The 18353-nt window shown below is 47.4% G+C and overlaps 1 protein-coding gene across 3 annotated transcripts in view; it reads right to left on the bottom strand.

The window, feature by feature from the left end:
- Positions 1-18353, bottom strand: part of CCDC47 (coiled-coil domain containing 47) — a 273202-nt gene that overhangs the window by 220265 nt on the left and 34584 nt on the right. The gene's annotated exons all lie outside the window — the stretch shown is intronic.

Here is an 18353-nt window from a genome sequence, read left to right as displayed (position 1 = left end):
TTGGCATCAAACATCTTGTATTGGTGAACCCACAGTGATGCAAGTGTCAGATTTGCTAATACATGCACCCACAGGGCACCCTATAGGTGCCCCCTGAACCTCTACCAATCTCTGGTGTACTCACTTAAACCCTACCAGCCTCTGCTGTGTTCACTAGCTAGTTTCTACCAGCCTTCCTCCCGAGACACAGTTCTGCCCCCTTAGGGTGAGAGCCTTCTGTTCTCAAGAGGCCCAGAACAAAAGCTTGTCTTGGAAAAGCATGTAACTCCCCCTCCCACAGGATGACCTGCTGATTAGCCTTCCTAAGGTGCAAGCCTCAAATGGCTGCCACCTTTGAAATACAAATCTGGCTCCTCTTGCAGGAGAGGAAGCAATCCCCTTCCTGTCCACAGTCCATTTTTCACCTGGTCAGGCAGCAAAATTAGCTAGTCTGGTAGGCGTGCCACTCCCAGGCTAGTACCAACCCTAAGGTGGGCTACTGCGAGGTGGACACAATTTTTTCAGAAGTAGCCATCTTTGTGATGGCATACCTAGTGTTAGAATCCATTTTGAATTGCTTCGTTTCTTTTACACGTGTAAGTTTGAGCTTTTGTTGTCTCTGAACGCACTGTCTATCACATATGTTATCTTATGTATATTTGTTTAGGTAAAATAAGCCTGGTTCCACGCCATAGGCTTGCAGCTGGTTTCTTTCCCTAACTGGGGCACTGTACTCATTATAATTGTGTGTTCAAATAACTAACTGACCTCGGCTGTGGTATTTTGGGGAGGGAAAGGCTGATATCTATACCTTTGAACCACGTAATCCTTTGAAGGGTCTCAAGAATGTGGGGAGTCAGGAAGCTGCAGAGGGGAGGCAAGGACAAAGCTGGGAATGGAACCGGTGTGTGGAAACTGATTAACTCCTTAAAATATCTGTATGACGTATATCATTATTTACACATTTTATGTATCCTTTGATGTATGAGTATAAATATCACTGTTAAACGCTTTATGCTAGCACACTTTACTTCGGGCCTGGGATGCCAGTGGTAAACCTGTCCTCTTTGCTGCAGCAAAAATAAACAGACCTTTGGTCATTGATTTTTCACTCCGGCTCTCCGTGTCAAAAAAAAACTCCTTTGTAAATGCATTTGTAAGTATCTGCAAATATGTGCATTTGACAATTTGGCGCCCGAATAGGGACCTTCCAGTGGATATCTTCAGTAGCTCTGTCAAGAGACGTGCTGCCAGTGGGGGGACGCCGTTCCGGAGGTGTAGATTCCAGGGGCCCCTGCACAAAGACTTAGTTTCAAAAGCAGCTGCATCTTATCCACCGGGCAGGCCTCTCCCCGCTTTCTCATGATGTCCCAGCGAAGTCCCTGAAAACATCGGTTTTTATCTTGACTGATTAGTCTGACACGGGCGGCCGGAGAGAAATCCAGGAAAAGCAGATAGTCAGGTAAGACTGTTCCTCGCTGGCTACTTGTCTGCTTTAACTTGCATTTGAGAGAATAATTGTTTTTGGATAACTTATCATTTTTGGGAATGATTAGTTCTTGGTAAATTTGCATTTGTACAAGGTACCATTTGACAATTTGTATTACACGTGTTTTTCTTGTTTGAGTAATTTGCCCAGGCCTGGAGCAATTTGTAAGTTGGTAAATATTTGAAAAAGGGTTTTTTTTTTTTTCTTCTTTGGTGCACATTTGAAAAAGGTTTTCTTTGGTGCACATTTGAAAAAGGGTTTCTTTGGTGCATGTTACATTTTTTGGTGTGTGTTGTCTTTTAAAAATTTAAAAGGTTAGATATGGGAAATAAGAAATGTTGGCAAGGGTTATGTCTTTGTTTTCGCCGAAATCATGTGCCACGTTTAGATAAAAAGCAACCGATCCCAAAAGAGGGAACACCAGGGTGGGACATGTTAAAGGATTATGGTTTAGAGAATAATTTGTATAATAGTATATGGCGCAGGTATACTAGACATTGTCCTGACCTCCAGTGGCCAGAGGATGGGTCTTTTGATTTAAAGAAACTAACCTACCTACAGGAATGTTTGTTTCATAAAAAGGCTAGACAACATATGTTTGAGGTATACAGAAAATGGGAAATGGAGGCCAATAAAAGAAAAATTAAATCAGATAAACTGATAGAGAGGGAAAATAGGAGAACCATCATGCAGAAGGCCGCCCTTTATCACCAGTCCCAAACCCAGAAAGGGATTGAATCTGAAGATAGAGTCCATAGGGCTCAGGTGGAGGGAAGTTATGTATCAAAGCCAACAGAAACCAAACATGCATTAGAGGAAGATGAGGTAATGCTACAGCTATTAGATAATAGCCCTACTGCACCTCCACCTTACACACCCCCTGCAGTAGCCCAACCTATCATGGGGGTACAGCAACAGCAGCAAGGGCAAGGGCACAATTTGGGAAATCCAGGTGCACCACTACAGCAGCATGTGCCACAACCACCACAGCCTCTAGCCCAAGCTACCCCAATAGCCCAAGTCCTAATCCCTCCACCACCTGCCCCACCACTACCAGCCAGCACTGCAAGGTTACCAATAATGTCCCCTGCCCCTAACACCCCAAATGGACAACGCCGACAGTGCAGAGACACACACTCACTTTCACCCATATGGAGCACACCTATTAAGGCGATTTCGCCCCCTAGTACCCGCTCCACTATTGGGGATGGGGAAAAACGGGTTATCAAGAATCAGTCAGAGAACTGGATGTCACATCCTATTTACACCCACACCGATATTATGGACACAATACAACAGATGTCACATTTTGGACAGCAATTAGCACTACTGTATATGATTGAAAAATTGGAGAGGGATTGGAAGTCTTGTATTACAGATTCTACCCCTCTCCCTTATGAACAAGAATTATACCAATTATGGCGGGACAGTGTGGCTTGTATTCTTGATAGTAACAGCATAAATGAGGGAGTACGCATTTGTGTCATAGCCAGGGAAGATGTTCTAAATAGATATGACAAGGGGTACCCAATGAGGGAAGTGCACCCTGATATGCCCACTGCAGCTGCAGTTGCAGCAGCAGCTGCCGCCGGACGACCAGCTCCTGTGCCGGTGGCCCAATTTGTCCATATACCATGGAAAAGGGAGGAGGTAATGGCTATAAAGAAAGACTTGCCAGATCCTCGAAAGAATCCGGCTGGATTCTATCGGGACCTTAGAACTGCCATTTCCACCACAACTATGACACTCAAAGACATTGACTATTTTTTTGGTGTTTTATTGGGTCCTGAAGTTTGGCATAAAATTAGAAGAGTAGATGTAGGAAGTTGGCTCTGTATGTGCTATTTCAAAGTAAGGAATAGCATGCACAGAGTCCAAGGGTTCCCCTTAGAGGTAAGATAGTGGCAAAAAGAGATAATACTAATGCTCTATTTTGTGGTAGTATGGTCGAGCAGTAGGCTTATCCAAGGAGTAGTGTTAAGCATTTGTTGTACATACACATAGACAATAAATGAGGTACACACACTCAGAGACAAATCCAGCCAATAGGTTTTTATATAGAAAAATATCTTTTCTTAGTTTATTTTAAGAACCACAGGTTCAAATTCTACATGTAATATCTCATTCGAAAGGTATTGCAGGTAAGTACTTTAGGAACTTCAAATCATCAAAATTGCATGTATACTTTTCAAGTTATTCACAAATAGCTGTTTTAAAAGTGGACACTTAGTGCAATTTTCACAGTTCCTAGGGGAGGTAAGTATTTGTTAGGTTAACCAGGTAAGTAAGACACTTACAGGGCTCAGTTCTTGGTCCAAGGTAGCCCACCGTTGGGGGTTCAGAGCAACCCCAAAGTCACCACACCAGCAGCTCAGGGCAGGTCAGGTGCAGAGTTCCAAGTGGTGCCCAAAACGCATAGGCTAGAATGGAGAGAAGGGGGTGCCCCGGTTCCGGTCTGCTTGCAGGTAAGTACCCGCGTCTTCGGAGGGCAGACCAGGGGGGTTTTGTAGGGCACCGGGGGGGACACAAGCCCACACAGAAATTTCACCCTCAGCAGCGCGGGGGCGGCCGGGTGCAGTGTAGAAACAAGCGTCGGGTTTGTAATGGAAGTCAATGGGAGATCTAGGGATCTCTTCAGCGCTGCAGGCAGGCAAGGGGGGGGGTTCCTCGGGGAAACCTCCACTTGGTCAAGGGAGAGGGACTCCTGGGGGTCACTCCTCCAGTGAAAGTCCGGTCCTTCAGGTCCTGGGGGCTGCGGGTGCAGGGTCTCTCCCAGGTGTCGGGACTTAAGATTCAAAGAGTCGCGGTCAGGGGAAGCCTCGGGATTCCCTCTGCAGGCGGCGCTGTGGGGGCTCAGGGGGGACAGGTTTTTGTACTCACAGTCTTAGAGTAGTCCTGGGGTCCCTCCTGAGGTGTTGGATCGCCACCAGCCGAGTCGGGGTCGCCGGGTGCAGTGTTGCAAGTCTCACGCTTCTTGCGGGGAGCTTGCAGGGTTCTTTAAAGCTGCTGGAAACAAAGTTGCAGCTTTTCTTGGAGCAGGTCCGCTGTCCTCGGGAGTTTCTTGTCTTTTCGAAGCAGGGGCAGTCCTCAGAGGATGTCGAGGTCGCTGGTCCCTTTGGAAGGCGTCGCTGGAGCAGGATCTTTGGAAGGCAGGAGACAGGCCGGTGAGTTTCTGGAGCCAAGGCAGTTGTCGTCTTCTGGTCTTCCTCTGCAGGGGTTTTCAGCTAGGCAGTCCTTCTTCTTGTAGTTGCAGGAATCTAATTTTCTAGGGTTCAGGGTAGCCCTTAAATAGTAAATTTAAGGGCGTGTTTAGGTCTGGGGGGTTAGTAGCCAATGGCTACTAGCCCTGAGGGTGGGTACACCCTCTTTGTGCCTCCTCCCAAGGGGAGGGGGTCACAATCCTAACCCTATTGGGGGAATCCTCCATCTGCAAGATGGAGGATTTCTAAAAGTCAGAGTCACCTCAGCTCAGGACACCTTAGGGGCTGTCCTGACTGGCCAGTGACTCCTCCTTGTTGCTTTCTTTGTTCCCTCCAGCCTTGCCGCCAAAAGTGGGGGCCGTGGCCGGAGGGGGCGGGCAACTCCACTAAGCTGGAGTGCCCTGCTGGGCTGTGACAAAGGGTTGAGCCTTTGAGGCTCACCGCCAGGTGTCACAGCTCCTGCCTGGGGGAGGTGTTAGCATCTCCACCCAGTGCAGGCTTTGTTACTGGCCTCAGAGTGACAAAGGCACTCTCCCCATGGGGCCAGCAACATGTCTCTGGTGTGGCAGGCTGCTGGAACTAGTCAGCCTACACAGACAGTCGGTTAAGTTTCAGGGGGCACCTCTAAGGTGCCCTCTGGGGTGTATTTTACAATAAAATGTACACTGGTATCAGTGTGCATTTATTGTGCTGAGAAGTTTGATACCAAACTTCCCAGTTTTCAGTGTAGCCATTATGGTGCTGTGGAGTTCGTGTTTGACAGACTCCCAGACCATATACTCTTATGGCTACCCTGCACTTACAATGTCTAAGGTTTTGTTTAGACACTGTAGGGGTACCATGCTCATGCACTGGTACCCTCACCTATGGTATAGTGCACCCTGCCTTAGGGCTGTAAGGCCTGCTAGAGGGGTGTCTTACCTATACTGCATAGGCAGTGAGAGGCTGGCATGGCACCCTGAGGGGAGTGCCATGTCGACTTACTCGTTTTGTCCTCACTAGCACACACAAGCTGGCAAGCAGTGTGTCTGTGCTGAGTGAGAGGTCTCCAGGGTGGCATAAGACATGCTGCAGCCCTTAGAGACCTTCCTTGGCATCAGGGCCCTTGGTACTAGAAGTACCAGTTACAAGGGACTTATCTGGATGCCAGGGTCTGCCAATTGTGGATACAAAAGTACAGGTTAGGGAAAGAACACTGGTGCTGGGGCCTGGTTAGCAGGCCTCAGCACACTTTCAATTGTAAACATAGCATCAGCAAAGGCAAAAAGTCAGGGGGCAACCATGCCAAGGAGGCATTTCCTTACACAACCCCCCCCCAAACGAAAGAGGATGAGACTAACCTTTCCCAAGAGAGTCTTCATTTTCTAAGTGGAAGAACCTGGAAAGGCCATCTGCATTGGCATGGGCAGTCCCAGGTCTGTGTTCCACTATAAAGTCCATTCCCTGTAGGGAGATGGACCACCTCAACAGTTTAGGATTTTCACCTTTCATTTGCATCAGCCATTTGAGAGGTCTGTGGTCAGTTTGAACTAGGAAGTGAGTCCCAAAGAGGTATGGTCTCAGCTTCTTCAGGGACCAAACCACAGCAAAGGCCTCCCTCTCAATGGCACTCCAACGCTGCTCCCTGGGGAGTAACCTCCTGCTAATGAAAGCAACAGGCTGGTCAAGGCCATCATCATTTGTTTGGGACAAAACTGCCCCTATCCCATGTTCAGAGGCATCAGTCTGCACAATGAACTGCTTAGAATAATCTGGAGCTTTTAGAACTGGTCCTGAGCACATTGCTTGTTTCAGGGTGTCAAAGGCCTGTTGGCATTCCACAGTCCAGTTCACTTTCTTGGGCATTTTCTTGGAGGTGAGTTCAGTGAGGGCTGTCACAATGGATCCATATCCCTTCACAAACCTCCTGTAATACCCAGTCAAGCCAAGGAATGCCCTGACTTGAGTCTGGGTTTTTGGAGCTACCCAGTCCAGAATAGTCTGGATCTTGGGTTGGAGTGGCTGAACTTGGCCTCCACCTACAAGGTGGCCCAAGTAAACCACAGTTCCCTGCCCTATCTGGCATTTGGATGCCTTGATAGAGAGGCCTGCAGATTGCAGAGCCTTCAAAACCTTCTTCAGGTGGACCAGGTGATCCTGCCAGGTGGAGCTAAAGACAGCAATATCATCAAGATAAGCTGTGCTAAAGGACTCCAAGCCAGCAAGGACTTGATTCACCAACCTTTGGAAGGTGGCAGGGGCATTCTTTAAACCAAAGGGCATAACAGTAAACTGATAATGCCCATCAGGTGTGGAGAATGCTGTTTTCTCTTTTGCTCCAGGTGCCATTTTTATTTGCCAGTACCCTGCTGTCAAGTCAAAGGTACTTAAGAATTTGGCAGCACCTAATTTATCTATGAGCTCATCAGCTCTTGGAATTGGATGAGCATCTGTCTTGGTGACAGAATTGAGCCCTCTGTAGTCCACACAAAACCTCATCTATTTCTTTCCATCTTTGGTGTGAGGTTTGGGGACTAAGACCACTGGGCTAGCCCAGGGGCTGTCAGAGCGCTCAATCACTCCCAATTCCAGCATCTTGTGGACTTCCACCTTGATGCTTTCCTTAACATGGTCAGACTGTCTAAAGATTTTGTTCTTGACAGGCATGCTGTCTCCTGTGTCCACATCATGGGTACACAGGTGTGTCTGACCAGGGGTTAAGGAGAAGAGTTCAGGAAACTGTTGTAGGACTCTCCTACAATCAGCTTGCTGTTGGCCAGAGAGGGTGTCTGAGTAGATCACTCCATCTACTGAGCCATCTTTTGGGTCTGATGACAGAAGATCAGGGAGAGGTTCACTCTCTGCCTCCTGATCCTCATCTGTTACCATCAACAGATTCACATCAGCCCTGTCATGGAAGAGCTTAAGGCGGTTCACATGGATCACCCTCTTGGGGCTCCTGCTTGTGCCCAGGTCCACCAGGTAGGTGACCTGACTCTTCCTTTCTAGCACTGGGTAAGGGCCACTCCATTTGTCCTGGAGTGCCCTGGGAGCCACAGGCTCCAGAACCCAGACTTTCTGCCCTGGCTGGAACTCAACCAGTGCAGCCTTTTGGTCATACCAAAACTTCTGGAGTTGTTGGCTGGCCTCAAGGTTTTTGGTTGCCTTTTCCATGTACTCTGCCATTCTAGAGCGAAGGCCAAGTACATAGTCCACTATGTCCTGTTTAGGCTCATGGAGAGGTCTCTCCCAGCCTTCTTTAACAAGGGCAAGTGGTCCCCTTACAGGATGACCAAACAGAAGTTCAAAGGGTGAGAATCCTACTCCCTTCTGTGGCACCTCTCTGTAAGCGAAAAGCAGACATGGCAAGAGGACATCCCATCTCCTTTTGAGTTTTTCTGGGAGCCCCATGATCATGCCTTTTAATGTCTTGTTGAATCTCTCAACCAAGCCATTAGTTTGTGGATGGTATGGTGTAGTGAATTTATAAGTCACTCCACACTCATTCCACATGTGTTTTAGGTATGCTGACATGAAGTTGGTACCTCTGTCAGACACCACCGCCTTAGGGAAACCCACTCTGGTAAAGATACCAATGAGGGCCTTGGCTACTGCAGGGGCAGTAGTCGACCTAAGGGGAATAGCTTCAGGATACCTGGTAGCATGATCCACTACTACCAGGATATACATATTTCCTGAGGCTGTGGGAGGTTCTAGTGGACCAACTATGTCCACACCCACTCTTTCAAAGGGAACCCCCACCACTGGAAGTGGAATGAGGGGGGCCTTTGGATGTCCACCTGTCTTACCACTGGCTTGACAGGTGGGGCAGGAGAGGCAAAACTCCTTAACCATGTTGGACATATTCGGCCAGTAGAAGTGGTTGACTAACCTCTCCCACGTCTTGGTTTGTCCCAAATGTCCAGCAAGGGGAATGTCATGGGCCAATGTTAGGATGAACTTTCTGAACAGCTGAGGCACTACCACTCTCCTAGTGGCACCAGGTTTGGGGTCTCTGGCCTCAGTGTACAGGAGTCCATCCTCCCAATAGACCCTATGGGTTCCAGTTTTCTTGCCCTTGGACTCTTCAGCAGCTTGCTGCCTAAGGCCTTCAAGAGAGGGACAGGTTTCTTGTCCCTTACACAGCTCTTCCCTTGAGGGTCCCCCTGGGCCTAAGAGCTCAACCTGATAAGGTTCAAGCTCCAAAGGCTCAGTTCCCTCAGAGGGCAGAACTTCTTCCTGAGAAGAGAGGTTCCCTTTCTTTTGCTGTGTTGCAGTTGGTTTCCCAACTGACTTTCCTGTTCTCTTGGTAGGCTGGGCCATTTTTCCAGACTCCAGCTCTACTTTTTCACCCTGTGCCTTGCATTGTGCTCTTGTTTTCACACACACCAGTTCAGGGATACCCAGCATGGCTGCATGGGTTTTTAGTTCTACCTCAGCCCATGCTGAGGACTCCAGGTCATTTCCAAGCAGACAGTCCACTGGGATATTTGAGGAGACCACCACCTGTTTCAGGCCATTGACCCCTCCCCATTCTAAAGTAACCATTGCCATGGGATGTACTTTTCTCTGATTGTCAGCGTTGGTGACTGTGTAAGTTTTTCCAGTCAGGTATTGGCCAGGGGAAACCAGTTTCTCTGTCACCATGGTGACACTGGCACCTGTATCCCTCAGGCCCTCTATTCTAGTCCCATTAATTAAGAGTTGCTGTCTGTATTTTTGCATGTTAGGCGGCCAGACAGCTAGTGTGGCTAAATCCACCCCACCCTCAGAAACTAGAGTAGCTTCAGTGTGGACCCTGATTTGCTCTGGGCACACTGTTGATCCCACTTGGAGACTAGCCATACCAGTGTTACCTGGATGGGAGTTTGGAGTGGAACCTTTCTTGGGACAGGCCTTGTCTCCAGTTTGGTGTCCATGCTGTTTACAGCTATGACACCAGGCCTTTTTGGGATCAAAGTTTTTACCCTTGTACCCATTGTTTTGTGAAGAGGCTCTGGGCCCAACCTCCTGTTTAGGTTTTTGGGGGCCTGTAGAAGACTCTTTACTATTTTTAGTTTTGGTTGTCTCATCACCCTTCCCCTGGGGAGTCTTTGTGACCCCTTTCTTTTTGTCACCCCCTGTGGAAGTCTTGGACACCCTTGTCTTGACCCAATGGTCCGCCTTCTTTCCCAATTCTTGGGGAGAAATTGGTCCTAGGTCTACCAGATGCTGATGCAGTTTATCATTGAAACAATTACTCAATAGGTGTTCTTTCACAAATAAATTGTACAGCCCATCATAATTACTTACACCACTGCCTTGAATCCAACCATCTAGTGTTTTCACTGAGTAGTCAACAAAGTCAACCCAGGTCTGGCTCGAGGATTTTTGAGCCCCCCTGAACCTAATCCTGTACTCCTCAGTGGAGAATCCAAAGCCCTCAATCAGGGTACCCTTCATGAGGTCATAAGATTCTGCATCTTTTCCAGAGAGTGTGAGGAGTCTATCCCTACACTTTCCAGTGAACATTTCCCAAAGGAGAGCACCCCAGTGAGATCTGTTCACTTTTCTGGTTACACAAGCCCTCTCAAAAGCTGTGAACCACTTGGTGATGTCATCACCATCTTCAAATTTTGTCACAATCCCTTTGGGGATTTTTAACATGTCAGGAGAATCTCTGACCCTATTTATATTGCTGCCACCATTGATGGGTCCTAGGCCCATCTCTTGTCTTTCCCTTTCTATGGCTAGGAGCTGTCTCTCTAAAGCCAATCTTTTGGCCATCCTGGCTAACAGGAGGTCATCTTCACTGAGAGCATCCTCAGTGATTTCAGAAATGTGGGACCCTCCTGTGAGGGACTCACTATTTCTGACTAACACAGTTGGAGACAGGACTTGAGGGGTCCTGTTCTCCCTATTTAGGACTGGAGGAGGGACATTGGCCTCCAAGTCACTAATCTCTTCCTCTGTGAGGTCATCATCAGAGGGGTTGGCTTTTTCAAACTCTGCCAACAGCTCCTGGAGCTGAATTTTGGTAGGTCTGGAGCCAATGGTTATTTTTTTGATATTACAGAGAGACCTTAGCTCCCTCATCTTAAGATGGAGGTAAGGTGTGGTGTCGAGTTCCACCACATTCATCTCTGTATCAGACATTATTTTGCTAAGAGTTGGAAGACTTTTTAAAGAATCTAAAACTGTTTCTAGAATCTAATTTCAAACTTTTAACAAACTTTTAAACTCTAAAAGACAATGCTAAACAGGGACTTAACACACAAGGCCCTAGCAGGACTTTTAAGAATTTAGAAAAATTTCAAATTGCAAAAATGAATTTCTAATGACAATTTTGGAATTTGTCGTGTGATCAGGTATTGGCTGAGTAGTCCAGCAAATGCAAAGTCTTGTACCCCACCGCTGATCCACCAATGTAGGAAGTTGGCTCTGTATGTGCTATTTCAAAGTAAGGAATAGCATGCACAGAGTCCAAGGGTTCCCCTTAGAGGTAAGATAGTGGCAAAAAGAGATAATACTAATGCTCTATTTTGTGGTAGTATGGTCGAGCAGTAGGCTTATCCAAGGAGTAGTGTTAAGCATTTGTTGTACATACACATAGACAATAAATGAGGTACACACACTCAGAGACAAATCCAGCCAATAGGTTTTTATATAGAAAAATATCTTTTCTTAGTTTATTTTAAGAACCACAGGTTCAAATTCTACATGTAATATCTCATTCGAAAGGTATTGCAGGTAAGTACTTTAGGAACTTCAAATCATCATGTATACTTTTCAAGTTATTCACAAATAGCCGTTTTAAAAGTGGACACTTAGTGCAATTTTCACAGTTCCTAGGGGAGGTAAGTATTTGTTAGGTTAACCAGGTAAGTAAGACACTTACAGGGCTCAGTTCTTGGTCCAAGGTAGCCCACCGTTGGGGGTTCAGAGCAACCCCAAAGTCACCACACCAGCAGCTCAGGGCCGGTCAGGTGCAGAGTTCCAAGTGGTGCCCAAAACGCATAGGCTAGAATGGAGAGAAGGGGGTGCCCCGGTTCCGGTCTGCTTGCAGGTAAGTACCCGCGTCTTCGGAGGGCAGACCAGGGGGGTTTTGTAGGGCACCGGGGGGGGACACAAGCCCACACAGAAATTTCACCCTCAGCAGCGCGGGGGCGGCCAGGTGCAGTGTAGAAACAAGCGTCGGGTTTGTAATGGAAGTCAATGGGAGATCTAGGGATCTCTTCAGCGCTGCAGGCAGGCAAGGGGGGGGTTCCTCGGGGAAACCTCCACTTGGTCAAGGGAGAGGGACTCCTGGGGGTCACTCCTCCAGTGAAAGTCCGGTCCTTCAGGTCCTGGGGGCTGCGGGTGCAGGGTCTCTCCCAGGTGTCGGGACTTAGGATTCAAAGAGTCGCGGTCAGGGGAAGCCTCGGGATTCCCTCTGCAGGCGGCGCTGTGGGGGCTCAGGGGGGACAGGTTTTTGTACTCACAGTCTTAGAGTAGTCCTGGGGTCCCTCCTGAGGTGTTGGATCGCCACCAGCCGAGTCGGGGTCGCCGGGTGCAGTGTTGCAAGTCTCACGCTTCTTGCGGGGAGCTTGCAGGGTTCTTTAAAGCTGCTGGAAACAAAGTTGCAGCTTTTCTTGGAGCAGGTCCGCTGTCCTCGGGAGTTTCTTGTCTTTTCGAAGCAGGGGCAGTCCTCAGAGGATGTCGAGGTCGCTGGTCCCTTTGGAAGGCATCGCTGGAGCAGGATCTTTGGAAGGCAGGAGACAGGCCGGTGAGTTTCTGGAGCCAAGGCAGTTGTCGTCTTCTGGTCTTCCTCTGCAGGGGTTTTCAGCTAGGCAGTCCTTCTTCTTGTAGTTGCAGGAATCTAATTTTCTAGGGTTCAGGGTAGCCCTTAAATACTAAATTTAAGGGCGTGTTTAGGTCTGGGGGGTTAGTAGCCAATGGCTACTAGCCCTGAGGGTGGGTACACCCTCTTTGTGCCTCCTCCCAAGGGGAGGGGGTCACAATCCTAACCCTATTGGGGGAATCCTCCATCTGCAAGATGGAGGATTTCTAAAAGTCAGAGTCACCTCAGCTCAGGACACCTTAGGGGCTGTCCTGACTGGCCAGTGACTCCTCCTTGTTGCTTTCTTTGTTCCCTCCAGCCTTGCCGCCAAAAGTGGGGGCCGTGGCCGGAGGGGGCGGGCAACTCCACTAAGCTGGAGTGCCCTGCTGGGCTGTGACAAAGGGTTGAGCCTTTGAGGCTCACCGCCAGGTGTCACAGCTCCTGCCTGGGGGAGGTGTTAGCATCTCCACCCAGTGCAGGCTTTGTTACTGGCCTCAGAGTGACAAAGGCACTCTCCCCATGGGGCCAGCAACATGTCTCTGGTGTGGCAGGCTGCTGGAACTAGTCAGCCTACACAGACAGTCGGTTAAGTTTCAGGGGGCACCTCTAAGGTGCCCTCTGGGGTGTATTTTACAATAAAATGTACACTGGTATCAGTGTGCATTTATTGTGCTGAGAAGTTTGATACCAAACTTCCCAGTTTTCAGTGTAGCCATTATGGTGCTGTGGAGTTCGTGTTTGACAGACTCCCAGACCATATACTCTTATGGCTACCCTGCACTTACAATGTCTAAGGTTTTGTTTAGACACTGTAGGGGTACCATGCTCATGCACTGGTACCCTCACCTATGGTATAGTGCACCCTGCCTTAGGGCTGTAAGGCCTGCTAGAGGGGTGTCTTACCTATACTGCATAGGCAGTGAGAGGCTGGCATGGCACCCTGAGGGGAGTGCCATGTCGACTTACTCGTTTTGTCCTCACTAGCACACACAAGCTGGCAAGCAGTGTGTCTGTGCTGAGTGAGAGGTCTCCAGGGTGGCATAAGACATGCTGCAGCCCTTAGAGACCTTCCTTGGCATCAGGGCCCTTGGTACTAGAAGTACCAGTTACAAGGGACTTATCTGGATGCCAGGGTCTGCCAATTGTGGATACAAAAGTACAGGTTAGGGAAAGAACACTGGTGCTGGGGCCTGGTTAGCAGGCCTCAGCACACTTTCAATTGTAAACATAGCATCAGCAAAGGCAAAAAGTCAGGGGGCAACCATGCCAAGGAGGCATTTCCTTACAGTAGATGATGCACCTACTTTGGGAAATACATGGGGGGGTTTAGAAGCACGGGAAGCACAAAGGGCACCAGGAACCCTGCCGCATCAGGATATTTTAGATTTACCTAACCGGATATTGACTAAGTTAGAAACTGTTATACCTCTTCAGACTGTGGATTGGGGAAAACTTGCCACTTATAAACAGAAAATAGGTGAAGATGTCCCAGATTATTTTACTAGAATTGAACAAGCTTTCATAGATTTTAGCGGTCAAGACCTCGCCACCGTAACAGGTGTCACACTATTTGTAGAACGCTTTGTTAATGGTCTTCTACCTGAAATATCACAAAAATTAAAAGCAACAGAGAGTTTGTGGATGACGAAGGGACAGGCAGAGATTTTACAGATGGCACAATACTATGAGAGCAGGTACAAGGAAGAATTAGAAAAGAATGAGAAGTCAGTAAAAGAATTGAAGAAAAAGGTATTATTACAGCAGGCATACCCCCAGCGGGATACAACCCCTCAGCAAAGGGGTGGCCCACCAAGGGGACGGGGAAGGGGTCGAGGCCGAGGTGCATCTGCACCACCCCAAGACCGCCGATTAAATATCAACCAATGTGCCTACTGTAAGCAGGATGGACATTGGCGTGATACTTGCCCATTACTGGAAGGAAGACAAAGTATGTCACTTCATAGAGGGAACGCGGCAGGTAATGCACGAGGACGAGGAAGAGGTAGAACTGATCAGAATTCGCAGAATGAGAATCAGGTCCCGCGTAACACTAATATTTTTGACAATGCATTTGAACGACAATATTATGCTGATGATTTCTTTTCTGAATCCTACAATTATTAGGACAGCCACAGACAGGGCCAGGGGCGAGTAAGTATTCCTGTAGATCAGAATGGTCCCTACATTGATGTAAAAATCGAAGGAGAGGGCCATAAGTTTCTTCTAGATACTGGTGCCACCAGAACATCTATTGCACATTCTGCAGTCCCCGGGGCTCCCCTGTCTGGGCTTCATACCACATCAATTGGGATTTCTGGAATCCCCGTGGTGAGCCCCATCTCAACACCTATGAGAGTAACTGTAGGCCCATTTACAGTACACACGCCACTCTCTTTAACATCAGGTTGCAATGAAAACTTGTTTGCATTAGATTTGTTAAAGAAATTAAATGCAGTTATTCACTGTTCAATGGATGGTGTCTATGTAACTATGGATAGTGTTTCCCCAACTCGGTGCATGTTCTCACAGGAATACGACTTACCCCCAGAGCTAAAGGAAATAGACCCTCGCTTATGGGCCAAAGGCAAGAATGATGTAGGCATTATGGATATCGACCCTATTGTAATAAAAATCAAACCAGGTGCCCGGTTACCTCGTGTTCCTCAATACAAATTACCTAAATCAAGCGAAAAAGGGCTCAAGGCAGTCATATCTGATCTTGTGCATGCAGGTGTCATAAAGGAAATAGTGAGCAGCCCATGTAACAGTCCAATCCTTCCTGTTGTAAAGAAACGAAATGATGCTAATAGATTAGATGGTGAGCAATCATTTACTGATAACACAGTATATCGATTAGTTATTGATCTCCGAGAAATTAATAAAATAGTAATTCCCCAGTTTCCCGTGGTCCCAGACATGAATAGTCTTTTCACCATGATTCCACCCTCTGCGTGTTTTTTCACCGTAATCGATTTGAAGAATGCGTTCTTCAGCATTCCAATTGCCGAAGAATCTCAATATTTGTTTAGCTTTGCGATTTTTGGTAGATCATTCGCGATGACAAGAATTCCTCAGGGATTTGTTGAGTCCCCGAGCATATATAGTCAATGCCTTAAACGTCAATTAGACCAATTCAATCCACCTTCAGGCTCTGCATTGTTGCAGTACATTGATGATATTTTAATTGCCTCAAATTCCATGACACAATGTAAGACTGATACTGTTGCATTATTACATCATTTAGCACCTCTGGGCCATAAGGTGTCCCTTCCAAAATTGCAGTATTGTAGAGAGGAGGTCACCTATCTAGGACACCTCCTCTCTAAGGAGGGAAGGAGATTACATCCAGACAGAATTAAACTGGTTCATACAATGACTGCACCACGCACCCCTTCTGAAGTCCGAGCATTTTTGGGATTTACATCCTTTTGCAGACAGTGGATTCCAAATTTTTCACTTATAGCAAAACCATTGACTGCTCTGACACTTTCAGATGTGCCCTCTCCTGTACCTTGGACTGACAAATGTGAGGAGGCTTTTCAAGATTTAAAAAAGGCGATGTGCTCTGCTCCTGTATTGGGTAATCCGGATTACAGCAAACCATTTGTTTTATTTGTGCATGAAAAGCATGGCTGTACATTGTCTGTTTTGACACAGGATCAAGGTGGGAGACAACGCCCTTGTGCATACTTCTCTTCCACCTTGGACACTGTGGCGCAAGCTTTGCCTACTTGTCTTAGAGGAGTGGCTTCTGCAGCAGCTGCGGTGAAACAAAGTGAAGGGTTTGTTGGTGGCAATCCGCTCACTGTGATGGTTCCTCATGCCGTTGATATTTTGTTAAACAAGACACAGACGCAGCACCTCACCAGTGCTCGTCTAACGGGTTACGAATTAACATTGTTCAGTCCAAATATTACTTTGAAGCGGTGCAATGTCTTGAACCCAGCTACGTTACTACCCCTCCCTCAGGACAATGTGGAATTTGATCATAATTGCATTTTTGCCACTGAGGAAGAAACCAAGGGACGGGTAGACTTAACAGACACTCCCCTATCTGACCCACAGGGAGAGCTGTTTGTAGATGGGTCTTGCTTCAAGTTACCAGATGGTACGACCACTGCAGCCTATGCCGTCACCACAGTCAAAACAGTGGTTGAATCTCATAGAATCCCGCAAAATTCGGCACAGGCTGCAGAATTAATTGCCCTCACCAGAGCTTGTGAAATAAGTGAACATCTTAGTGTTAACATCTACACTGATAGCCAATATGCGTTTGGAGTAGCTCATAATTTTGGGCGACTCTGGGCGAATAGAGGCTTTATCACGTCACATGGCACTACCATTCAGCATGGCAACTTGATTGTGACACTTTTGAATGCTCTCAGCCTGCCCCGTCAGGTCGCAATCATTAAGTGTAGTGCCCACAAAAAAATTACTGATGATATAGGACGAGGAAATGCTTTTGCAGATGCTACAGCGAAAGCAACAGCACGAGCACCAGTTGACAATGCATATGTTGAGAGTAGCATCAAGGGAGAGCCCCAGAACGAAGTACTAGAAAATACCATGCAGTGTGTGAGAGATATTCAAGCAGAAGCAACAGCAGAGGAAAGGGAACAGTGGGAGAAGAACGGTAGACTAGACAGTGAGGGTTGTTACACAGATGACACAGACAGAAGAAGATGGATGTTACCTAATTGTTATGTACACGCTATGGTTACTATGGCCCACAGTCCTGCACACATCAGTGCCCAAGGCATCAAGACAACTTTGGACCATGTTTGGAGTAATCCTCTGATATCCAAAGCTGCTAATAACCTGGTTAAAAGTTGTATGGTGTGTGCAGTGCACAATGCAGGAAAAGGGACCCCTACGCCCCCTGGCCATTTTGCCCCTCCTGATCTCCCCTTTGAAGCTATACAGATGGATTTTATCCACATGGAACCGTGTAACAAACTGAAATACGTGTTAGTGGTAGTATGCATGTTTTCAAAATGGATAGAGGCCTACCCATTAAAAGACAATGGTGCCCTCTCTACCGCAAAAATATTACTAAAAGAATATTTTCCTAGATACGCATTGCCACGATTAGTCTGGAGTGACAATGGCAGTCATTTTTCTAATGAGGTAATGGAGAAGGTCTGTACCGCCCTTAACATCAAACATCGATTTCATGCTGCAAATCACCCACAATCAGCGGGCCTTGTAGAAAGGTATAATTACACCTTGAAGAGCAAAATAGCTAAGATTTGTGCTGAGACCAACTTAAAATGGCCAGATGCTTTGCCCCTAGCATTAATGTCCATCAGGATGACTGCCAGTAGCAAGTCACGATTATCCCCCTATGAAGTTGTCATGGGGAGGCCAGCCAATATCTGGGGGGTACCACGACCAAAGAAGCTTTCTGAAGTGCAATATCCTTTGTTTGTAGATTACTGTAAACAATTGACTAAAGATTTGCGTTTGATCCACCAACAGGTCAAGGCCAGCCTACCGACTCCTCTTGAAGGCCCTGGTCACCCTTTTAAGCCAGGGGATTGGCTTATGACAAAGAATTTTCAAAGAACCAACAGTCTTCAGCCCAGGTGGCGGGGGCCAGCCCAGGTACTGCTTGCAACACAGACAGCGGTGAAAGTGGAAGGAAGGAAAAACTGGATACATGCTAGCCACTGTAAGCGTGCACCAATTCCACTACAAAGTACTCTAACAGCAGAATTACCATTGTCTCCTGATTACAGAAAAGTAGGGAGACAGGAAACACCTCCACAGGTTTCAAGTGCTACTTCTGCTCCTGAGGTGACACAGCAGCCCAGTGACGAAGAGTTACTGTTTGAAGATCAACAAACTCATCGATACAACCTGCGTCCTCGCCCATCTAAATGAACAGAATTTTGAAGGTGCGTAAGGT

This window comes from Pleurodeles waltl, chromosome 6 (assembly GCF_031143425.1).
Source record: "Pleurodeles waltl isolate 20211129_DDA chromosome 6, aPleWal1.hap1.20221129, whole genome shotgun sequence".
NCBI classification, from domain to species: Eukaryota; Metazoa; Chordata; class Amphibia; order Caudata; family Salamandridae; genus Pleurodeles; species Pleurodeles waltl.
The sequence above is the reverse complement of the archived record's forward strand: the minus strand, read 5'-3'. Positions and strand labels throughout refer to the sequence as shown.